This window comes from Trachypithecus francoisi, unplaced genomic scaffold (genome assembly GCF_009764315.1).
Source record: "Trachypithecus francoisi isolate TF-2019V2 unplaced genomic scaffold, Tfra_2.0 Contig00324, whole genome shotgun sequence".
Taxonomy (NCBI): domain Eukaryota; kingdom Metazoa; phylum Chordata; class Mammalia; order Primates; family Cercopithecidae; genus Trachypithecus; species Trachypithecus francoisi.
In genome coordinates this window covers 4469-28120 of record NW_022680571.1, presented here as the reverse complement: position 1 = coordinate 28120, position 23652 = coordinate 4469, and the positions used below count along the sequence as shown (strand labels likewise).

Sequence of the window (23652 nt, the reverse complement as noted above, 5' to 3'; positions counted from 1 at the left end):
ACTGGCTGCTCACGTTCTTCAAAAGAACAAGATTGGAAGATTGTGATAAGGATATCTGGGGAAGAAGACGACTTCACTCCCAACGAGCCAACTGTGAGACTTAGTCACCTGCCTTCAGCCCATACCTATGGCCTCAGGAAAGGCAAGAGCATATATTTACTTTTTAAATTTTTATTTTTAAATTATTTCTTTTTTTTTTCTTCTTTGAGACAGAGCCTCGCTCTTTCACCTAGGCTGGAGTGCAATGGTGTGATCATAGCTCACTGCAGCCTTGATCTCCTGGGCTCAAGCGATCCTCCCACCTCAGCCAGCCGAGTAGCTGAGACTACAGGCATGCACAACCATGCTCAGATAATTTTTAAAATTTTCTGCAGAAATGGGGTCACACCGTGTTTCTCAGGCTGGTGTCAAACACCTGGGTTCAGGTAATTCTCTCACCTTGGCATACCAAAGTGTTGGGATGACAGGTGTCAGTCACCATACCTGGCCAATATTTACTTTTAAAAGTAATGATACATTTTGTGAGTCAATTGTAAGTACCCGAATATAATTTATTTAAAAAATTTCAGGTAGATTAGAATTGTGTGTTTTACACTTATATGACAGTTTATACAGATAATTTCAAATCATACTTCATCTAAGTGCTTTGGAGTATATTTCTTTAAATTTAAATCACAAATAACCCTATAACAAATATTTTGTCTCTAGAATACTTGTTACATATTTCTTTTCATTTTGTCCAGGGCTATTTAATAATTTTTGTTATTAATACAAAAGCAAAGGAGTCCATTAACATTTGACGAAACTGAATTTTTTAAAAAAAAACTATGTTAAATATGATAATATTTGAATCTAAAACTACTGCCACAATCTCTTGGTATTGGCCAATTTCAGGAGAAAAATAGAGGTTTGATAAAAGAAGATTTTCAGAGGCAAAATGTACAGTAGTCCCTCGGTATAAGCAGGGGGTCAGGTCCCCAGTCTGTACCCAAATCCACATGGATTCATCCCTCCATGTACCAGGTTTCACATCTGCAAATACTATATTTTCATCCTGAATTTGGTTGAAAAAACATCCATGTGTAACTGGGTATGCACAGTTCAAACTCATGCTGTTCAAGGGCCAATTGTATAATATTTAGAAATTTAAAAACTATAGTGACACTAAAAATCAGTGATCTCCAGAGACTGGGGAAAGATGAGGAGGAATGAATAGATGGATCTCAGAGGACTTTTAGGGCAGTGAAACTATTCTGTAAGACATTGTAATAATTGATTCAAGATATTATGTATTTAAAAATACTCTTAGAAAATGACAACAAAAAAGTGAATCTTCATATAAACTGTTAACTTTAGTTAATAATAATGCATCAAAATTGGTTCATCTATTGTGACAAATGGACCATACTTCTGCAAGATATTAATAATAGTGGAAACTAGTGTTGGGGAGGAGTAGTGGGGATGAAGAGTATATGGGAACTCTGTACTTCCTGTTCAATTTTTCTGTAAACTGAAAACCTCTCTAAGAAATAAAGTCTACTAATTTAAAATATTCAATCTGTAGAATTCAGAAAAATGAAATGTTCATGATGTTAGAAAAACGTAATTTATGCCTTATTCAACAGATTGCTGAGCTATTCTGCATTAGCGACAGAGTATTTCATGGTGTGCCAAATGTAACTTTGAGTTGAAGAATCAAAAGGTTCAAAAATATATAGTTTTTTTAAAATGTGAAGACAAAGTGGGTATTATACATGGTCTGCATACACACCTCCCCAAAGTGCTTTTAAGATATTTGGAAGGGCACCTTGTCCCCAATTGCTGTCTGGGTTCCCTCTTAAGCTTCAAATCCCTTGTGTAAAGAAGTCATCATCCTCATAATCTACTCTTGATTTGCAAAGAGCACGTGACTTGCAAATAACTTAGACTTAATAAATTTATTGGCATGCGTTTGTTCTGTGGTAAGGAGGAAAATCTGGCCAGTATGACCCCAGTTTGAAAGCAGTACAAAGCCCCAGCCACACAATCCCTGATTTTATTTTCATGCCCAATCTGTGCATCTTACAGGGAGTGTTCAGAATAGTCTGTATGAAGATGCATGGACTTTTCCCCATTTCAGGGCTGGCAGAGCTGTCTGCAAGGCTCCTGAGTCAGCCCCGAGCATCCTAATTACACCGGGAGTTGCCGATAACTGGGCAGGCTGGGCTCAGCTCCCAGGCCTTCAAATAGGCTCTGAAATGCTCCTTCAAGCCCATTAACTTTGAATGTGGTCTCCACCAACAAGGCTTCCTATTGTTAGCCACAGCTGAATTCCGTGAAATGCTGGTTTTGAATGTTTTGAGTAAAAATTCTTCCCAAGCTGTAAAGTTTTAGCAAAAGCCTGATTAATGGGACTGGCGCTGAAACAATGCACTGTGGGGCCAAGCAGTCAGGGAAGGCTGGAAAACGAAGAAGAGCTTGAAATGCAGGCATTAGCCAAGGCCAGTGACTCCAACCAAACCAAAGAAAATAGCGCTATCATCCAGGCAAATAAATGCACAAAGCTGCAAAGCACTCTGGGTTGGTTTAACGATAAAAGTATGCAGCCATGTCTTCAAATAAAAACCAAATAGGAAAAAGAAAAGAAAAACAACTTAGAGTTATCTTTCTCCTGGGTCGAAATCCATTCACAGAATTGGAACAGTTGTCTCATTGGTTTTACCAAAATGGGAACAGGTTTCCTGGCTCTCCTTGAGTTAAGCCTGTAGCTACTTGCGGATCTCTCTACAATTCCTCAAACATGCGTATTTCCTGAAGGGATTTAGTGGATATCCCTCGGACTTTTCTTTTCCAGTTGCCTCAATCTGTTTTGTCCCTGTATCCTATCCCTTTCTGAGACTCTTGGAATCCTTCTGAATGATTTGTCTTTAACGCTCCTTAAAACCTATTTTCAAATGAAGTCCTCGCCTCTTACTTCAGTTGGAACATATGAAGCCATCAGCCTGGGGCTCCTTCATGTTCCTACTATAAGCATCATTAACATGATCTGTATCCAGACGCAATCCTGAATACTGTATTTGTAACCCTAAAGGTACCTGCTGGATTTGAGCTTAAGCTCTCCATTTTCGCTCACACATATCGTGGTTCTCCTCACTTCTAGAACATTCCCCCAAGATTACAAATAAACTCCTTTATCTCCCATATTAAGTCACCACACACACACACACACACACAACCTGAACACACATCACCCTACATCCCCCTCAAACTTTCCCAGCATCTCCCTAACCAATTCATAGTAATCCTTCTCAAAAGAGATATCAACTTATTCCTGAATTATTCTCCCACGCAATTTGACCCTAAACACTATCAAAAAGTACTTTCATTACGGAAAAGTCCAGGAAAATATGGAATAAACACCTATGCAGGTCACTTTCAAGGAGATAGCATCTCATGCCAGTCAGAATGGCAATTATTTATAAGTCAAAAAACAACAGATGATGACGAGGTTGCGGAAAAAAAAGGAATGCTTTTACACTGTTGGTGGGAGTGTAAACTAGGTTAACCACTGTGTAAGACAGTATGGCAATTCCTCAACGATTCAGAGGCAGAAATACCATTTGACCCAGCAATCCTATTACTAGGTATATACCCAAAGGAATATAAATCATTCTATTATAAAGATACATGCATGCATATGTTCATTGTAGCACTATTCACAATAGCAAAGACATGGAATCAACCCAAATGCTCATCAATGACAGACTGGATAAAGAAAATGTGGTACATATACACCATGGAATACTCTGCAGCTATAAAAGGGAATTAGACCATGTCCTTTGCAGGGACATGGATGGAGCTGGACGCTGTTATCCTCAGCAAACTAATGCAGGAACAGAAAAACAGACATTGCATGTTCTCACTTAGAAGTGAGAGTTGAATGATAAGAACACATAGACACATAGAGGGGAACAACACATACTGGGGTCTGGGGTGTAATGGGGGGAGGGAGAGCATCAGGAAGAATAGCTAATGCATGCTGGGCTTAATACCTAGGCGACGGGTTGATAAGTGATTCAAACCACCAAGGCACACGTTTACCTATTTAACAAACCTGTACATCCTGTACACATATCCCAGAACTTAAAAGTTGAAGAAAAAAATTAACAAGAAATGTAGCTAGTTCAATTTAAAGACTTAGTAATAAAAAAGTAAAATCCACATTCATTACACAGTGAACTAATATATTTTCGTGTTTTGAATTAAAGAAAATATATTATTTAAATTTTAAAAAAATGCTATCCATTTCTATATTCTTAGAATTGTGTCCCTTTGATAAGTTTCCATAGTGTAAGATGCGTGGGTGTAAAATCCAATTCAAATAGGAAAAAACAAACAAACAAACAAACAACAAAACTAGAGTATATAAAACTTCACAATCACAACATTCCAATGTCCCCTGTCCCTAGTGTTAACAAATTGTGCCACTGCAGTCCACTCCAGCCTGGGTGACACAGCCAGACCCTATTTCTAAAAAAAGCCCCAACAAAACAAAAACACAAACCTTAACTGATAAATTAGTCTTGAATTTCAATAACACGAGGCCTTCCCTGCCATCCGCATGGACACTTTTATTGGGCTCTGCCAAGCTTTCCTCACTCAGTTCTCACTCTGTCCCTGCTGTTCTTCCAGCAGGCCTGCCAGTTTAGGACCCACTTCCTAACAGTGGGTGTTTCCTTGCCAGTGACCAGAATGTGTTCCGGTTCCTCCCACCTCCAGGTCCTGGTTCAAAACGTAATCATCAAGAAAGCTTTCCCTGAGCCTCCTGAGCTGGCATAGGACTTCTCTTCCAAATAAAATCTATTTTCTTAACAAATCTTCAAACACGTAACTTCCCATCTTGCTCTCTTATGCTTCATGGGAGAGCTAGAACAAGAAGAAATGTGCCTGTCCATAGTCAACTGTAGTTTTCTCTGAGAGGCACTGTTCGGGAAAATAAAGGCACAAAGACATGAGGACTATAACCCTTCCTTCATCTTGACTGCAGGAAATGATATGCGAATGGCTAATAATGTAATAACTTGGGAAGAGTAGTTTCCATGTGGTTATTAGGAATCCCTTTAGTATGACGATCCAAGCATTTGGAGAGTTTTAGAGTGGGGAAAATTAAGTAGTGTGTCAGTAGACTTGAGAATTTGGAAATATATAACAATTTATGCTTTCCTGAGTGCTATTTTCCCCTTCGTTACAGTGGCCCAATCTCTTTCCTATCATAAAACGTCTTCATCATTTTACACATAATGATGAAAAATTCAATTTTTAAATTAGGTTATTAAATGCTTTATGGTAGCATAAAAAAGAAACAAAAAACAAGTATTAATATATGTGCAAACTGCTTGCTAATGATTCTACAATGCCTCATATTTTTTCTGCTTCCTTAGTTGATGCTGAATCACTACCATTTTATTGATCCAGGAGTGTGACCTATCTTTTCCCAGGACTATTAATAAGGAAAACACTTCACCTATCTATGTGAAAAGATACTCTATAGAGATGTTAAAGTGTGAGCCCTCTCTATTTCCTGCCCACTTCCTGCCATTCTCAGGAGGTTGCTGAGTCTTTTTTGACTCAGAGATTTTGCAGAGGAGAAACCAGGTGTTACTTGAGGTGGGAGTGCTCTTTCTGTCCAGTGTCAAAGTGTGAGCTCCAATAGAAGACAATCTGAATTGCTCCAAATTGTGGGAAGAGAGGAGTGTCAAGTGTGCCAAGAGGACCCCTGAAGGTCATCCCAAGATGAGGAATCGACAGGTAAGAGATCAGAGAATCCCAGTGTAGGGGAACAGGGTACCCCTCCGTGGCCACCAGTGTGACTCATGGCATCAAAAGCCATCCCTATGTGCTGATGCTGGGTAAAGCCATCGGACCCTGGCACAGTCCTGGAGATGACAGTGTCCCAGTTATGACTAAATAGGATTTTTTATTTCTATGGGGGGCTGAAGGTTGAGTCAATGGTGGTGGGAAGGGAGTGAGTACCTCAGAGACAGAGTCCAATAATCTTTTTTTTTTTTTTTGAGACGGAGTCTCACCCTGTTGCCCAGGCTGGAGTGCAATGGTGCAATCTTGGCTCACTGCAACCTCCGCTTCCTGAGTTCAAGCGATTCTCCTGCCTCAGCCTCCCGAGTAGCTAAGATTACAGGCGCATGCCACCACACCAAGCTAATTTTTTTGTATCTTTAGTAGAGACAGGGTTTCACCATGTTGGCCATGCTGGTCTCGAACTCCTAACCTCATGATCTGCCCGCCTTGGCCTCCCAAAGTGCTGGGATTACAGGCATGAGCCACGGCACTCAGCCCAGAGTTCAATAATCTTAAAGAAACTTGCAATGCAGCATTCCTCATGCACAGATATTTCTATGCAGAGATTAATACTCATTGTGTCCATATTAGTGAACAACAGGCTATATAATTTATATGTCCTACAGTATCCACTGTTCCTTCAAAAATTCTGGCCATTTTTCTGGTATGCTATGCAACTTCTGGGTGGTAACAGACACATGGAATCAGAGAAAATACCACCTTAGTTTGCTGCTATCTGTTTATTCAACCTCTTTCTCAGAGCAAGCCTGGGAAGCCTCTTATGCATATACCTTGACTAATTTGGGTGGGCAGTACAAGTCCGCAACGTGGGAATCCTACACAGCCTACATGTTGTCACCCCAGAATCCCCAATCTCTGCTGGGAGAAACACACTCCATCATCCCTCTGGTAGAGGATTCTACATCCGTATTGACAGAGACCCATAACCTCCCATGGAGTTACCATACAGGTTCAAGAACTCACATCACAAAGCTACCGCCAGGATCGATATTGTTGTGATGTGGCTCGATATGTTATCATTTCAGTTCTATTATATTATTAAACATGAGCCTGGTAAAAGGAAGAGTTTATAGGCTGAGCTCACAAAAGGATCTCTGTTTATCATACAGCAAGAAGAAAGACATTTCAGCCCACAGATGTCTGGTTGATGGAGTGTCGGGCCGGCCACCCGCCGAGGATGCTGTGATATGATTGACAAATGGCCAGTGCTCTCTGCCACGCGGTCCTAGGATGTCAGCATGTGAGAGCCAGTGAGTGCCACCCTGCTGGAGCCAACATTTGTAAAATGTGTCAAAGACTTGGGACCAAGGAGTAAATGAATATATTTGGACTTCGACAAGCCGCAAGTCTGACTCCATAGGAGGCCTCGTGTAATAGATACAATGTGCTTTAAACCCATTTATAAAGGGATGGCATAATTTTTTTGGTCTGCATGGAATTTTTGAGTTTTGTTACTACTGAGGAAAACAAAATCAAGAATGGTAAATGGTTTACTGCTGATGACATTCATAGTTCCTCTTTACTTGGGGACATAACATTTTACATAAGCAAGAATTTAAAAATACAGGCAAGAGATACAAAACAAAATTCAAAATGTTGTAAATTTTGAGACACATTTAATATTTTTGGCCATCTTTCTGTTTCCAGACTCAGTGCTAGGACATTTTATTTGGTTTATTTTATTTAACTCTGATGACAAAGTTGTAAGGTAGATGTGGTAAGCAGATTCTAAAGCTGGCCCCCAAAGCTTTCACCCAAATCTCTGGAGCCTGTGACTGTGATGTGGTACCACTCCCATGATTGCACTGTGTTATATGGCACAGCCGATTCTGAAATAGGGAGATTACCTGGTGGGCTGAGCCCTTGTTAGAAGGATTTTTCACATGAGCCCTTGTTAGAAGACAACTTTCTCTGGCAAGTGACATAAGAAGTCATGGAGATTTGTGGGCCGGCACAGTGGTTCACTCCTGTAATCCCAGCACTTTGGGAGGCTGAGGTGGGCGGATCACAGGTCAGGAGTTTGAGACCAGCCTGACCAACATGGTGAAACTCCGTCTCTACTAAAAATACAAAAATTAGCCAGGCATGGTGGTGCGTGCCTGTAATCCTAGCTACTCAGGAGGCTGGGGCAGGAGAATTGCTTTAGCCGGGGAGGCGGAGGTTGCAGTGAGCCAAGATCATGCCACTACATTCCAGCCTGGGTGACAGAGAGAGACTCTGTCCCCGCTCAACCAAAAAAAAAAATTAAAAATAAATAAATAAATAAATAAATAATAATAAATAATAAATAAATAGAAAATACAAGAAGTCATGGAAATTTGTAGCCTGAGAAGGATTCAACTCTCTGTTGGCAGCCTGAACATGTAAGAAGCCACATGAGACATGAGAAGTAATGTAGCATCCTTAATGTGTTGAGAAACACCCTGGAATGACAGCCAGCAAAGAAACAAGGACCTGGGCCCTGCAACTACAAGGAAATGGTGTCTACCAACAACCTCAATGAGCCTAGAAGCAGATTTTTTCCCGGAGGTTTCAGGTAAGAGGCCAGCCAGCCAGCACCTTGATTTCACCCTTCAGACCCTTCCTAGAACAACCAGGTAAGCCCACCTGATTTCTGACCTACTGAACTGTGTGACCTATTAGACAGGTATTGTTTCAAGCTGCTACCTTTGTAGTGATCCGTTAAGCAGCAACAAAAAATGAATACCATAGAAATCAGGTGATATAGTTTGGATGCTGTCCCCTCTAAATTTGGTATTGAAATGTAATCTCCAATGTTGGAGGTGGGGCCTGGGTCATGGGGGCGGATACCTCATGAATGCCTTGGTGCTGTCCTGAAGATAATGAGTGAGTTCTTGCTCTGAGTTCATGAAAGATCTGGTGGTTTAAGAGTGTGGCACGTCCCACCCCTCCCACTCCCGTTCTTGCCATGTGACATTGCCTGCTTTCCTTTGCCTTCCATCATAACTGTAAATGTCCTGAGGCCTCACTGGCAGCAGAAGCTGGAGCCATGCTTGTACAGTCTGTAGCACCCTGACCCAATTAATCCTCTTTTCTTCATAAATTACCCAGGCTCAGGTATTTATTTACAGTGACACAGAACAGACTGACACATCAGGAAAATGAGATGTGGGCAATAATTGTCTTTTTCTCTTTCAATTTATTTTTTAATCTGTCATTTTTTTTCTTTCTTTCCCTATCTGAACCAGAAAGACGTACTTTTTTTTAGCATTCTTGTCTCTATATCAGAGGTTGGCTTACGGATTCACTGCCTGTTTTTGTAAATAAAGTTTTATTAGAACACATCCACACCCACTCATTGCCATATTGCCCAGGCTGCTTTCACACTACATCTGTAGAGTTGAGTGACTGAAACAGAGGCCATGTGGTTCACAAGCTGAAAATGTTTATTCCATGGCCTTTTACAGAAAAACTTCACTGAGTCTGCTCTATCTTAGAATGGAGTGGCTTCCCCATAAGACATCACTCTGGGGATGTAGAGTGGACCAAATTGAATTTTTACCTCTCACCAGGGAAGCACAGAGCTAAGACACTCCATAAACACGTTTCAATGATGCATGATTATAGAAAGGTGAGGTTTCTGATCTTCCTCTCCCCCGTACTTTTTTTATATTTATTTTTGTACTCTTAGATTTCTTTATTATAAATTTTGTTAACCATGTATTCTGCCTTACCATCTTTCTTTTTTCCTTTACCCATTTCATTAACTGAGAGCGTAAGTGGTTGTGGCATTGAGAAGAGGTGCCTCAGGCTATTTAGTGAGTCAGTATCAATGGTGTGTGAACAAATGGTAGACGTCAGCATTATCACTAGTTGGGATGCCAATCACACAGGACACTGAAGGAAAGTGAAAATGCCATTCTGCTGGCGACAAGTTTGTTTTTTAGAAACAGCTTGGAAAAAACTCATGCTTGACACATAATAAACCTCCCTGGACATCAGCTAGGATGACAGCCATCACTTATGCATGGAAAGAAAATGGTTGAGAAATTCCTGGAAGCATCACCAAGACGTTTAACTTAACTCTCATGTTTTGAGATAATCTTTCCAGTATTATGACTAAAAATATTTGAAGAAAAAGATCACATAGAAGGAAAAACTTTGTTTTTATGTGGTGATGTTTATGTCGCTTTTCCATTAGAGAAAATTTATGAGTTGCTGCTAAACAATTAAAAAGAGAGTCACATATTAAAAATGGCACTTCATATCTGGGGTCTTCCTCCCTAAAACTCATAACCCCAGCCTATTAATGAGAAAACCATCAACTCTTTAAAATACCCATGCAGTACTTCTCAAAACTGTCAAGGTCATCCAAAATAAGGAAAATCTCAGAAACAATCACAAATCTAGAGAATCTTAAGAAGACATGATGCTTACATCTAATGTGTTATCCTGGACCAGAAAAACTACATTAGAAAAAAGTAGGAAAATCTAGGCCGGGCGCGGTGGCTCAAGCCTGTAATCCCAGCACTTTGGGAGGCCGAGACGGGCGGATCACGAGGTCAGGAGATCGAGACCATCCTGGCTAACACGGTGAAACCCCGTCTCTACTAAAAACTACAAAAAACTAGCCGGGTGAGGTGGCGGTGCCTGTAGTCCCAGCTACCCGGGAGGCTGAGGCAGGAGAATGGCGTGAACCCGGGAGGCGGAGCTTGCAGTGAGCTGAGATCGGCCACTGCACTCCAGCCCGGGCGACAGAGCGAGACTCCGTCTCAAAAAAAAAAAAAAAAAAAAAAAAAAAAAGAAAAAAGTAGAAAATCTAAAACACATTTGGACTTCAGTAAATAAGAACATATGCATATTGGGTTATTATTGGTGGCAAATATACTATATAATGTAAGATATTAAGAATAGTGAAATTCAAAATAGCAAAGACAGAGATTCAACCTAAATGCCCATCAATGATAGAATGGATAAAGAAAATGTGGTACATACACACCATGGAATACTATGCAGCCATAAAAAAGAATAATATCATGTCCTTGTATTGACATGGATGGAGCTGGAGGCCATTATCCTTAGCAAACTAATGTAGGAACAGGAAACCAAATGCTGCATATTGTCACTTGTTAGTGGGAGCTAAATGATGAGAACACTCAGACATATAGAGGAGAACAACACACACTGGGACCTACTACAGGATGTAGGGTGGGAGTAGGGAGAGGATCGGGAAAAATAGCTAACGGGTACTGGGCTTAATACCTAGGAGGCAAAATGTCTGTACAACAACCCCCCATGACACAAATTTACTTATGTAACAAACCTGCACATGCACCCCTGAACCTAAAATAAAAGTTAAAACAAAAAGAATAGTGGAAATGGGGTAGGAAATAGATGGGAATTCACTGTGCTATCTTCACATCTGCCTTGTAAATCTAAGACTCTCCTAATATAAAACACTTATTTAAAATAAGTGTTATGTGTATATGAATTTAAGAAAAACATCACAGGTTATATATCAAACTGGGAATGTTTGCCTTTGGAAAGGGAAATAGGACTTAGGCCATGAAGGATGGAGGGTGAGAGGAAATTCATCCATTTCACTCTGTATGTTTCTGCAGTATTTGCATATTTTAGATGGACAAAGTGATCATATATGAATTCTGTACCTGACAAAAGAGCATGAGTACATGTAGTTTGGTCCTATCCAAAATTTGTAATCAACCTGTTTATAGGCATGAAGTGAAAAGTCTGAATTAATTTTGGAATGTCTCATACAAATCTAAGGAGATCTGAAAAGATGGGGGAAAGCATGATAGCGGTAAACTTTGAAGTCCTTACTTTATGCATTTTGCCTCATCTTATCACAATGAATATTCCTAACGATGAGAAGACCTTGTTTTATTTAAAAATATTTTTTTAAAGTCCTAGGTGACTTGAGTACATTTCCCAAACCTCAGTATTTTTCATCTATAAGAAGATGAGGATTTGTTACATAATATATTAGGTCCTTGCCAACTCTATTTCCAAGGAGGTTGGCACCAAAGTTTGGATTAAAAGCTTCATTGTGGTTTGTCCTTAGCTGACCTGAAGTCATGCTGAAGAAGACTGACTTCAAGTCAACTCATCCTAAACCACAGCCTTTGTCTTTGAGGTTAAATTCATTAAGTGTACACATTTGTTTATTGAAAACTTTGACTCCCCAAGTAGTTCTGAGAAATGATGAAGGTGACTGGGGATTTGGGGTGAAGATCTTGTGGTCTCTAGTTAAGGTTAGTTTAGGTAAGTACCTGCTATTCCAGACCAGCACTACATCTGTGGTATAAAATCCTAAGATTTTAGAGAGAATCAATTATATTAATGGTGATATTGGGTGGATGCAGAGGCTCAGGAAATCTCATTCTATCAACGTTGCTTAACCACACCAACTATAAGTAGAGCTACATTGTTCGTATATAGTAGCCAGTAGCCACATGAGTCTAGTCAACATTTGAAGTGTGGCACTTCCAATGTGGGACAAATGTAAAATGCACGCCGATCTCAGAGACTAAACATTTAAAAAGTGGAATGTAAAGTATCTCATTAGTATTTCTGTATTGACTGCATGTTGAAATTATAATATTGGAGATATACTGGGTTCAATAAAATATACTATAAAATCATTTCATTAGTTTCTTTTTCCTGTGTCGATGTGGCTACTGGACCTTTTAAAATTATATAGATACATCAAATTTTGACTTATGTTGTAATTCTATTACACGAAGATGATTTAGAAGAACCATAGAAAATTTTCAAGCACCATTTCAAGTACTGGTTCTAATTTTCATAGAAAAATTTCAGATACAATTCAGGAAATTTTTTAGGATTCTGGGTATGCCTATATAAACATTAGGATACTTTAGCTAATCTTTACATAATCTTCTAAATATCCCAGCATGTTAACGGAGGCGGAGGGGGCGACAACCAAAACCACTTCTCATTTAAAAGGAAGCTAGCATTTGAAAGAAAGACAAATTTGTTTGAATTCCAGTTTTTCTAGGAGTCTCCAGTTTTACAGCTGGCTGTAAAAAAATGCACATGCATTCTCTTTCAAGGGAGTGTCTAGTCTTTATATTCAAATGAGTATCGGTCTGCCTTGCAGAGGACTAGACTTTCCTGACCAATAACCTAAAACCCAGAGTAGTAGCCCCTAGGGCTTCCCAAGGATCATAGCATAGGTCCCAGAAGCTAAGAGCACGCATGGACTTGAGGTCTGGCCCAGACAGGGCATTCTAGCTTTCTTGCAGGCAAGGAGAGTGAGTTTCCATGCAGTCTCGCAAACATTCCAGGATCCTGTACAAAACTGTCCTGCCATTGGATGAGTACTTTACTGCACCCTTGCCCCCGCCCTGAAGAGGTACTACCTGTTTGCTCTGTGACTCACCTCCCTCAGGCATTCCCTGCTCTTCAGCCTCCCCATGCTCCAGTGTCTGCAATGAACCCAGAAGTCTATGAGAGATAAAAACACCTAATAGCCATCTGCTCACAAACATGTGGTCTCCATGGGAAAAATGGCAGAGCTATGACAAATATGAGACATGTTATATATTAGTAGCATAGTAGTATTTTTTTGCCTAAAGGTTACTCCAGTGTTCTATTTCTTAACTTCAATGTATGATGTAGAGCTTTCAACCTAACTCCTAATTGTAAGACTTATTAGTTATGGCACTTGCCCACTTAACCAATTTTAAATAAGTGAATTATTCCTGGCTTCAGTATTTATTTATTCCAGCAAATAATGAGAAAAATGCTGCTATGATGAAGCATTTGGCTTTTGCAGAGGTTATGACTTGTCTGTCTTCTGTATGCTTTTACAACATGTTCTTATTTCTATAATGCTTCCAATTATCTGGTAAGTGCCAAGGTCACACTGAGTTCACATTTTGGAAATACCTGTATAAATATTGTCTCGTGAAATGGCCTTCTTTTCCCTTGCGGGGATGAGGAACTGTGGGCAGATTGGGGCTGATTCATGCCTCAGTGCACCATTTTATCAAATGAACTAGAGCGTCTGCTTCAACTGACTGACCTCAAGCTATGCCTCAGAATCTTAATTGAGAAGATAGATGAAGACCTGATAAAAGATGGCTTAAAAGATTACTTTTATAAATACTAAAAATTCACAATGCAAAAAACCTCATTCTGAATATGGCCCCCACATCCTATTAGCATACTCTGTAGACAAAGTGCATATTTCATTGTTGGTCTTAGGTGTCCCTGTGACGAGTCCTATTTTCCTTCGGTTCTTGCCATTTTAATCAATAGTACTAAAGCACGCACTGTTGCAGGAAGCAGCTCCACAAACCAAAGTCTTATTATCACTTACTGGGTCAAATGGTCAATCATTGAGTCTCAACATTTCCGAAATCCCAATACTCTTTTTATAATTGGTAATTTGAGTAAGCATCTTCATCTGAAAATCTATTACAAATACGTTTAAAACCAATTCAATTTTGTTCATAATTACTCTCCTCCCCATCTAGCCCTTGAGTTGTCTGGAAGCCCAGAGATATTATCAGTTTAGGAAACTATTCTCACAGGGAAAGATTCCACAGAGCTACTTGTTGCAGTGTGCAAAGTTGAACTAAAATGCAAAAGACCATTTTTTCCAAGGGTAGAGAATACCACTCAAAATATCTGTCAAACCCTTGCTTTATACCTTTATTTATTTAGAAGTCAAGGTAGAAAACTTACTTCAGTAAAACGTTAGTTTAATTATCATGGAAACCACTCATAAAAAGAAAAGGTATTGACTTTTTCTCCTCCAATTTCTATCTCAAAAAAAAAAATCATGAAATTCTTCCCCCAAGCTGTGACTCACTAATTCCTCCACCTGCCTTGGGGTCCTTTGAGTTCTCACTTTCCCTTCAGCTCCCAGGAAGTCTTAATTACCCCCTCCAACTTGTGCCTGCTTGCTCTGAATTACATGATACTTAGGGCACCCCCTATCTGTCAAGTACTACATGCAACCACATATTGCCACCTCATTTTCATATGAATATTTTGTCTCTGTTTTCACTTGCATTCTTCTTAAGAGCATAGAATGTGTTTCATTCATATTTTATCATCCATGCACAGGACTATGTACAGGAATGTGCCCAATTCAACTCAAAAGGAAAAATAATTCGAATCATTTATTATAAGATGCATGCTTAGAGGTTACTGAGAAGATTGTGCCATTAAATTCGTTTGAAACACTCATGGAGGAACACTTGAACTCCCCCGCTAATACCTCATGGGATTTTGAACATCTTATGTTATAACTACATTCTTTGCTGTAAAGGAAACTGGTTATGTTAGAGCAGTTGTTTATGATGTGTGCCAATTTTTCACATTTATGGGGCTGCTTAGTTATGCCTGGGACATGCATTGTAGTGTAGATACCTGATGGATTAACCTTAATATTTTATGGCTTATACATCATAAAGTGATGTCTGGAGGAGCAACTCTCCACCTCAACTTCAATTATCCCATTGCCTATTTCTGATTTTCTAGCTGTAAGACATATAGAAATATGCCTTTTCACCCAGAATGGTCATCTCAGAAAAATATATGGGGAATTTTGGGGGAACATGAGGTAAGCATTAAAACTTTATTCTCAAGATAACTAAACATAAGCAGAGTAGTCATGCTTTGAGAATGATTAGAAAATACATCTAGTGACATTTTACCTTTAAGTTCAACTTTTTTTCCCCTAAGTAGCTGTAAGATTAAATCTAAAACAAATAACTCTCTAAGCACATGAGTAGCCATTTTTACTAGATTTCAAGAGTTTGAAGTAAGACAATTTTGGTCCCTGGTGATTAAAGTAGGGGCACTGAAGTTCATCTCAGACCTTTTTGTGTTTCTAGAAAATGATCTGTTTATAACATGTGCTGATATAATCCAGTATCCAGGTAGAACAATTATGTTGTTATCTAATGTTGCATAAGAAAACATTCAGTATGTTTTAATACACATGTTAATGATGATATTACTTAAGAACATTGGGGTATTATATTTCTTTACAAACTAAAAAGAATTCTGTTACATTTCAGGCAGAGTTAGGTATCAGGCTCCCTAAAGAAGTAAAACATTCTCAATCCCAGACATTGTGGTCACTAGGCACTTTCACAGTAGGACAATAGTGCATTTGAACAAAGTAGAAATCCTCAAACGTTTTGCAGTTGTAAATGACTCAAATGACTGAAAGTGTCTTACAGGATAGCAACTCTCAAGCACTATCCCCTCCAATATGTCTTTAAATATTGAATGTCCTATGGTTTATAGATGTTAGTGAATGTTTGTCAACCAAATTCCCAAAGATAGCAGCACTTTCACTTGCCATCTTCCCTCTCCTTCTCCTTCCTCACTCCCTTCTTTATAGATGCCAGCCACATTATGTACAAAATGATGTTGTTTCTAGCTCGATGCATTTTAGTAAGAGATAGACAGTAGCTAATATTGCAAAGGAAATTATATTTGCATAATTATATTTTGTGTGAAAAAAGATAATATTTGGACTGGGAGAAGAAAGAAATCAGGGAGTCCCTAAGGAAAACGATTTAATGGATACTCCATCCACCTACCCTTGACTTCCCTGCTGTTCTCCCATTGACCCCATTTCTTCTGTGTGTTCAGTGATATCTACCCTTGCTCCACTCAGCCCGGACTTCAGGGGAAGTGCATGAGATCAGGGGCTTACCCACGGGCTTACCCGTGCACGAGTCTAATCAGAAAAAGGACTGGTGAGGGCCAGGATTTCAGCTGGGAGGGGCAATGGGTAGCCAGATGCTCCGGGTTATTTGGCTAGAGGTTGGGAACAATCTCTGGAGATCGCCACAGTGGGCCACACAGATGTCATTCTCCACATGCACCAGACATCTAAAAAGTCTTAAAAGCAACTGAAGAAGACTGGGTCTACTGCCTTGGAAAGCAATTGGTTCCAGAATGTCAGGGACCCATTCAGGCTAATGAGAATAAGACATTGCATGATGTATTCTAAGGAAAGTGTCTTAGCTGCTTAAGCAGAACCACAAAATGAGATAGCCTTTCTTTTCTCTGACTCTGTGTGTGCATTAAGTCTTGAAATACTCCTGTTATCTCTCTAGCAGGCATGCAACCGACAACTATATTCTCAGAATTTCATCAACAAAAGTCAACATTTTAAAATAGTTTCCAAAGGAAAAAATAATAATCTTTTTTTCTGAGTACCACAAAGCACCAAGACTAAATGAGTGGAAATAGCAAAATTAAATTTTCATTTAAAGTACACTGAAACATACTGAGAGTTCCTTTTTCTTAATATGCTTCTGGGAGAAGGAGCTGTTATATAACTAACTGAAACTCTAAGATTAATATAGAACTGAATTCACAATTTGTTCCTGTCAAAGCTCTTCCATTAGCTTAAACACATATCCCAAATATAAACCCCATATATCAGAGTTCAGTTCCTATCTGTGATAGAATTAAATTAGAATTAGAAATGGATGGGTTGTTCCTTGTTTGTAGTGTTCTCTGTTTGGGAGATATTTAAATTTTGTTGATATAGCAAAGTAGTTTTGACAAAAAATCTCATTCTTATTTGATCTATAAGAGCTTAATTCCTTTTATCTTTTTCACCTGGAAATCAAATGCCAACCTAACCCATACACTTATCAAACTGCAAATGGATACTTTTGGGTTTTCATCCACAAACCATGTTGCTGGGTTTTTGTTGTTGCGTATTTGTTTGTTTTGCCATCTTCAGGTGGCCTTTGTCAGTTCCTTCTCTTTTTTGGGTAACTGTGATGAGAATAGGAATTGTTGTATTATTCCACCATAGCATTGAGGCCATTTAATCTAATTTAAGGCACAATTTTTTCTTTCAGCTCTGTTTTCTCTAGACTTTGGGCTTCATTAAGGTGCCTCAAAGCCAATAAAGAGTGGAATTTGGAGACAAAAGGAGTCAAATCCATCTCTGGATCCATTAGCCGTCACTTTCACTCTCATCTCCAAGACTATTAATAATAGTTCAGTTCACTGCTATGAGCATAATTTTGAAAGACTTCACTTAGCTATTAAGAATTTCTTGATCTGATCCAATTTTCCTTGAAAAGTACTTCTGATTTTTTCTGTTCTTTTCTACAGTATTTCAAGGAAGATATTTCCTCTCATTTACAGTAATGACTTCTCTTCGTGCATGTGTTTTCTCACCTTGACTGTTTTGCCCAACACCTAAATCAATTATAGCTGCACAAATCTCTGAGCATGAAATGAGTTTTTGGAGTTGCTTTTTTCTCAGCCACCAAAAGAAATCCACCCTCAAAAATGAACTGCCAATGAGCAAAGCGTTTTAAAAGGTTGAAGGTATTTGATAAACACTACACGACAGCATTCAATTAAAATTGGTCAAGTGACTGTAACAGACAGGAAAACAGAAACTGGAGATTTGTTAAATTAGATTAGACCTTAGACTCTCGGTCCATAATACCCTTTAGGGTATCCTTGACAATGTTCTGAACATCCAGTTTCATAATGAGGCAGAAATTTTCTGATAATTAACCTGACAGTGTATTAGAAATGGAAATAGGAGAAACTTCTGGACCTCAGTGGACCAAAATCTTATATTATTTAACATGTTTTATAAATTTTTTCTTTTCCTGCTACATCCTTATATAGCTGTATCTTCTATCTAATACAGTAATCAGTAGCAGCAACCTAAGGCGATTTATGTTTATAGTTAAATATGCTAAAATTAGATAAAATTAAAATTAATTTCTCAGTCCCACTGGCCCCATGTGAAGTGGTCAGTAACCCCATGTGGCTACCATATCGGACAGTACAGATACGCAGATTCTTGATCACCACAGAAAGTTCTGTTGGGCAGTGCTGCTACATAGGATAGTATCATACCTGAGGATAAGTCTCAAAACTTGGGTTTCTGCTGTGTGGGGTGAGCCTTTGATCACTTTCTATCAAGTTAGTAACAATCTCTGTAATGTGTATGCAAACATACTTCTGCAACGCATTGCAACATTCTTCTTCAGTTCTAACCATTCAGCAGCTCCCCTGACCCCCTGAATACCTGAACATTCCTCCAACTGGCATTGTGAGTCTTCCTCAGATGTTTGCAATCCCCACCTCCAGCATTAGTCTTCCATCCTCATTCTGCATTCACCCTTGCTCTAGTCACATGGGATTGTTCACTCTTTTCCAGACATGGCCCATGTCTGGCTTTTAGTCCTTGCTTCTACTAGGCCAATAGAAATTGTGCTTCCTTTCCTATCTCCTTCAGCTTTCTCTTCTTAACAGAGTATTTACTTGTTTCTTTAGAGTCAACTGTGATTTTCCCAATTTCAACCCCTGAATCATTGAATGAATTCATTTAAGTGCATGTGGCTTATTCTCCTTTGCATTTCAATGATTAGTAAACCTGTCTTCTAGGTCCAATTACTTTAGAAGTTTATAGATCCCCCTGGGTCTTACACTTCAGCATCTCTCTGTGCCCGGCACATTTCAGGCATTCAATCAACGCATTTGGAATTACATTTCATTTAAGCACCAAAATAACTCCTTGAAACTCGCTTTAATTTTAAATTAATAAAATAACAAAAAACTATTAACTTTATGCACTCTTACAATTGCTATAGGATAATACCACAGAAGAAAAATTAAAATTAAAAAGTACTGCTATTATAACTTTATAATCAGATGCCACTCAGTGTTTATATGATGGACAGTATCACTGTAGAACTTTCAACTTTTTAATATCTCCCAATGAAGCCTTGAGTGTTGGGCTTAAGAATATTTTGGTGCATGGCTGACATAAACCCCTTCTTTTTGCCTCTGTCTATTTCTCTCTCTCCTTACACACACATACACAAGCGTATCTTTTTCTTTCTCTGCTTTTGCATGTGTGCATAGCTGCATCTTCTCTCTGTGTGCTTCTCCCTCACTTTCTCTTGCACGGTTGTCCTTGTTATTTTTTTTTTACTGTTTTACTCTCCTCAGCAAATCCTTGTAATTCTCATCACAGTTCTTCACTGAAGCAGCCTGCTCTGTATGCTTCACTATCTTCCTATTTTTTTCCCTCTAATTCCTCTCTACATGGTTGAATGCCTGGACTCTGAAGGTCTGTCCTGGTCTGCTCTCTCCCAGGAAAGCAGTACACCCTCACAGCATGGCCCCATACAGCCCAGGTTCTCCTGGCCATCCACGGGTAGTTTGGCCCTTCCTGAGGTCTGCTTCCAGGCCTTGCCTGTGCTAGACAGACTGAGCCCTTCCCAGCTGGGTTCCAGAGGCTAGACTTTAGATGACATGGAAGAAAGACTCAAAGTACACCCAAATATTAATTCAGGATCAGCCAGAACCTTCCAGGATACAATTCTGGGAAATTTGGGAAAGACAACAGGTAAACCTCACAGGACTAAAACACAAGTCAATCGGTATGGCTGCTTTGTACAGCACTTCAAAATCCCAGGCTCACTGCAAACTACAGCTCTCCAGGCTTTATGCTGTGCCTTGATCACTGTCAAGTGCATTTCAATATACTTTATTTCACTCTTTAAAATACTTGATGATGATGATATAAAAGGAAAGCTGACAGTTCTAAAACATGCATTTTGTAAATGTATATGCATAGTGATAAACTGCCTGTCACACAGGTGATCCTCATTTCTCTACACACACCCTCTGTGGAATGAATTTAGGTGTAATCTAAACAACTTTGCCCTTCTGGTTTTCAAAGGGATATGCAGCAGAAGTAATAGTCACTAGTGTGACCCTCCCTGATAAAGATCATCCTTCCTACTGTGCCAATGGGTTTTTATTTCAATTCACAGAGACACTGTTGTAAAGAAATACATGAATTAATTTGTCATTCTAATTTCTTTCTGGGCTGTAAAATGCCTTAGCTCTGCTTCAACAGAAACAAACCCTGAGAACAGACACTAGAATGGTCTGCCTTTTGAAATAGTGCAATTGCCCCTGTGGTGTTATGACCTAAGAAAGGAGAGACATTCTTGGGGTCTTTACTTTTGATTCATTGTGTAGCAATGAAATATAGAATAGGAGTCTGTAGAAACTGTCTGATGAAGTTACTTCTCAGTTGGAAGCCCCAAACACATTTACAATAACTCAATGGAGTGAAACTCTTTCACTCCTCAGTGGATGACTCCACTGTGGCTGGACACTTAGAATTCCAAAAGAAGAAAATAATTGGTATATTTGCTTTCAAGACCATGAGTGAGATACACATATCCTATAACATTCTGTAAACCTCAAATATACATAATAACTTTTTAAAGGCAACTAGGCAGGGACAACAGTTTTTAGCACATGCATACAAGATGTTACCTAAAGACATTTCTTGAAAACTTTATATGACAAATTGCATAGTAAGGCTATAATTATTTTGGGGGAAAATATACAACCAGGAAATTGGATAAGTAAAGATAATATATTTATAATTGGTGTTGGCCTTCATACCCACCCATCCTGCTGGTGAGAATGGGTTTCGGTTATAAATTGGTGTTGTTCCTTCATACCCATCCACCCTGCTGGTGAGGGTAAATGAGATGTGAACTCTGCCACAGTCATTAAAGTAATGACTTATCTTTCTTTCTTTTGTGGTGGGGGCGGGGTGTGGAATTTCACTCTTGTTGCCCAGACTGGAGTGCAGTGGTATGATCTCGGCTCACTGCAACCTCTGCCTCCTGGTTTCAAGTAATTCTCCTGCCTCAACCTCTGAAGTAGCTGGGATTACAGGCATGCACAACCACACCCAGCTGACTTTACATTTTTAGTAGAGATAGGGTTTCACTATGTTGGTCAGGATGGTCTCAAACTCCTGACTTCAGGTGATCCACCCACCTCGGCCTACCAAAGTACTGGGATTACAGGCATGAGCCACTGCGCCTGGCCTTATCTTTCAATAACTGATGATTCCACATGTGTTCTAGGTTTGTACATAGTCTATATTTAGCCTGAGTTTGTTCCTATTAGACAGATAATTATTTCAATTCAAGGTTCAATGAAATGCCCTTGCCGAACTCAAATAATTCAGAAGACCTTTCAATGACTTGAGAGGTTCTCAGTATCAGGTTGCGTATTTTGTTCTTTCCAGGAAGAAAATCATATTGTCTATTTGGATCATATTGGACAGCTGAACCCATCAAACATGACCAGAATGGTGGAGTCCAGGAAGAAAACAGAAGACGACAAGAAAACTACACGTGTAAGTCCATTTTCAAGCAGATATGTGTGTGCAGGAGTAATTTTCTGCAATGCAGGGAGAGGAGTAGGAGTGCTGAGTAAACCCAATACTAAACCTTCCTATATGAGCTTTTAAGTGCTGGAATTTCTCAGAGGTCCTTCCTTGACCTCCTGTCTTCTCACTATATACTCTACCTAAGCAATTTATACCCATGACATCAATACCTCAATTATCATTTGTATTAGTCAGTGTTCTCCAGAGAAACAGAACCAACTTGAGTATTAGAACACATATATATGTATATATACATATATATACACACACACACAACATCTCTCATTTTATCTAATTTTTTCCATCTTCACCAACACCACTGTTATGCAAGCTATCATCATCTCTACTCTGGATAACTGTGACAGTCTTCTACCTGCTCTTATGCTCCCTAGTGTGAACTCTTAAGGAGTGGCCAAGGTTCTCAGTGTGTCTTTAAAAAATTGTGCAAGACAGTCCTTCCTTCCTTTTCTCTCCTGATGCATCATGTGTTATGTCTCCATCCTGCAATGTCCAGAACCACACCCTCATCCTGTAATTTCTAACTGCAGTAACATTCTCTCAGTCCCTCAACCATCCATGCACCTTCTACTCAAGAGTGCTACCTGGACAACCGACATCATCCTCGCCCCAAGCCCCATTTCCACTGGCCTGATTGCCAAATATCAGTTCATCAGAGAAACCTTTTCTGAACCTTTTCTCACAGAATGTGATGTGTTTTAAAGGCATATTTTTGTGATAGTTTGATTAGTACTGGAGTCCCCCACTAGCTTGCAGGCTCAGTAAGGGCAGGGTCTTTGTTGTTCAGTTTCATTAAAACAGCAAGTACTTTAAAAATATTCAATGAGTTTTCAACGTATTTTTATTTGTTTCAATCTCATTTTTAAAAATTCCATTGCAGGTTCTTACCAGGCAGAGTATCTTTTGATTCTGACATTGTTCATTTACTCTTCTTTTGTCACCATCTCCGTGAATAAAATTGAACATGGATTTGATATAACTAGGCACTTGCTCTGTTTTTATAATTTAAATGAAAAATCCTTTCATTCAAATAAACACAGGCCTTCAATTAACTAATAGATTTTGCTAACCCCTACTGCTGTATTTTTCTCAGTAATTCTTAAGTGAGAATCATGGTAACATCACCAATCCCTTTACGTTAAAAGCAAGGATGTTCTTATGACTAGTAAGAGGTTGGTGCAAAGCAATTGAGGTCTGAAAGTAATGGCAAAAAACACAATTACTTTTGCACTGGTTTAATAAAAAGCAATTTATTAAATGGCCATAACAATATACGCAAAAATTTTCATTTAAAGATTTAGTGTTATATATTGAAACATAACTTGGATATTTTCCATATTCAGTTTCAAAAAAAAAAACAAAAACAAAATATAACTGTCCCATGAACCCATTTTCATCTTTTCCAACTGTTGCCTGCTACAGATTCAATCACATGGCTTAAATACTGACCTCTAAACTAGTCAGCCACTTTATCAGATTCACCTTTACAACTTAGGCAATAACTAGTCTTCAAAACAAATATAAATAAAATAAAATAAAATAAAATAAAA

At 39.0% G+C, this 23652-nt stretch overlaps 1 long non-coding RNA gene across 1 annotated transcript; it reads left to right on the top strand.

Annotated features, from left to right (window-relative positions):
• The first annotated feature begins 5443 nt into the window (after positions 1 to 5443).
• LOC117083347 lies at positions 5444 to 22303 on the top strand. Its single transcript, XR_004437057.1, has 3 exons — positions 5444 to 5787; positions 8211 to 8453; positions 21941 to 22303. It is a non-coding gene; the product is annotated as an uncharacterized LOC117083347 (long non-coding RNA).
• Positions 22304 to 23652: the final 1349 nt, after the last annotated feature.